Consider the following 2,281-nt stretch of genomic DNA (forward strand, 5'->3'; position numbering starts at 1 on the left):
CACTAATTTGCAAACAATTCTTTAGTAGATTTTCCTTTTTTATTTTCGCCGGCCTAGTTAGCTTGTGGGGTAATGGCCAAGGTCTAGTAACCAGGAGGGTGTGGGTTCAATCCCAGCCAGAGCATTGAAATTTTTTCCTCACTTAATTGAGGATTTATTATGGAGCTTTAAGGGTTGGGTGGTAGTGAACGCTTGTGGCATTATTCTCGCCCAGTGCTTACATACCTACCTTGTACTTTGTACTCAACAGTCTATTATAGTATTACTGTCATAAAATTTAAAAATTCTACTTGAGAGGTAGGTAACTGTGCTATTTCAGGAGTGAAATGGAGTAATGAAATCCGTTCTCTAGATTGTCATATCTTCTACTTTTTTCAACAACCAGTATTAAAATAAAATTATCTTAATTGAGTTTACCTGGGAAGAAACAACACACTTTGCTTATTACGACAGATGTTCTTGTACCATAGTATAATGTATGTAAAAACGGGGTGAATAGAAACGAAACTTCATGTTAAGGTTTGAAGATTTTTTTTTCTTCAATTTTCCTGCTAAAATTTGAAGTCTTATAATTTGGAAGCGTTTTTTTTTTTTGCCCACATTACATCTCTTAGAATTTTAGTTGGAAAAATAAATAATTTTCGAACCTTAACCTAAAGTTTCGTTTCTATTCACCCCACTGTTCCTATTCACCCCGTTTTACTGTATCTATTCTTCTAAGTGGGAAATTCAAACCAGGAAAACTAAAAACATGAATTGTGATGTAATGGTGCTGGTACAAATTATGGGACAAAGTGGGTTTGATGGAACAAAATGGGTACTAAATGATGGGCTTTGGTACAAATTCGCAGCAAAAGTTGTGGTGCTAACTTCACGAACCCCGTTTTAAGGAACAGGCCCCACTCTTCGGCTAACTTCGTCAAAATTTGTATTTTTCTACGGCGCAATTTTTTGCCCGGTTTCTTTTTCTTTTTGTCTTTGATCGCCATTATCGATTGAAAATTTAACTAAAATTTAGATCTGCTGCTGCTGCTTTTTCTAAGATTTTTTCCTTTATTAATAATTAAAATAGTTACTTTTAGCCATGGCAGGCTAAAACATTAGCCAGCCCTGTGTGGGCTGTAGTTGGAGTGATGCAGTCAGTGAGAAATGAGCAGTGAAATGAGCAATCAAATCCCCGGAGAAGAAGTTCCTCAAGCCTAAAAATCTCATGGAAAATTCCCCAAGCCCAAAAGTCCTGTAATGCATACTTACCATCTTTACTGGAAAATTGAAGAAGAACTGTAGTCCAGAATCTGTAATGTATACTTACCATACTTACCAACTTTAACCCTCTTTCCCGACAAGAAATTTACATGGAATGAAAATTGGAGACCCCATAAACATGAGTATACTTGGCCATTTTCAAAAATCCATGGTACCATAGATAGGGAAATATAACTAGGTAGGAAATCAAAACAACAGTAGGTTTAATATCTGGGTAGTGCACTTTATTCAAATATTGTACATTCCATTATTTTTCCAAGTGAAATGTTGTTCTGTATGTCTCGGTGAGAAGTCGACACTCTCCGGGATGTATAGAGCATCATTCTCACTTGTACTGTCCCCTTTAATACATATTATTCAATAAAATCTGTAGTTCAAATTTACAATTTTTCATTAACCCTGAACCTTTTATCAATTCAAATCCAAATTTTTATTTTCAGCATTGAGATAACCCCACAGTGTTAATTGACGACTGAGCTAGTCCACTGATTAATATAAATAGAGTTGTTTGATATAAAAAAATTCTCCCCACACTTGATCCCTATTATTATTCCCCTCTCATCATCTCTTTTTCATATTATATAGTTTCTAACTACTGTTAAACTGTTAACCTGGGGTATCTTTCATCCCGCATTCTTCACAGTAATAACTGAATAAATTTACTTTATTATAGTACTTCATAATAATTAATTATTATTATTATTATGTATTATATTATTATATTATGTATTATTAGACTTTGCTTATTACAATTCAAGCAGCATTCTGACCGATGATCATTACTAACTATAATTATGGAAGATGAAGTAATAAGACTTACTATTATCTTAATTATGAAATATTAGATCAGAATTATAATATTTTGAACACATTATCTTGAAAACAGAGCATGTTGTAATTTATGTAGGTTCTCGTTCTTCTTACTAAATGAATTTCAACCTTTCCTTTATAGGTACAAGAAATAGTATTAGTCGTAACTTGTTTTTTAATGATGACCGATGCACGTGTTTGCCGA

The 2,281-nt window shown here is 33.5% G+C and overlaps 1 long non-coding RNA gene across 3 annotated transcripts; it reads left to right on the plus strand.

Annotated features, from left to right (window-relative positions):
* The first annotated feature begins 72 nt into the window (after positions 1-72).
* On the plus strand, positions 73-1,663 carry LOC113473476. 3 transcript variants are annotated; one of them, XR_003395437.1, is made up of 2 exons: positions 73-763; positions 1,019-1,663. It is a non-coding gene; the product is annotated as an uncharacterized LOC113473476 (long non-coding RNA). The 3 variants fall into 3 exon arrangements; XR_003395439.1 differs by having other exon boundaries at positions 73-519; XR_003395438.1 differs by having other exon boundaries at positions 740-794.
* Positions 1,664-2,281: the final 618 nt, after the last annotated feature.

This window comes from Diaphorina citri, unplaced genomic scaffold (genome assembly GCF_000475195.1).
Source record: "Diaphorina citri unplaced genomic scaffold, Diaci psyllid genome assembly version 1.1 scaffold34554, whole genome shotgun sequence".
Lineage (NCBI taxonomy): Eukaryota > Metazoa > Arthropoda > Insecta > Hemiptera > Psyllidae > Diaphorina > Diaphorina citri.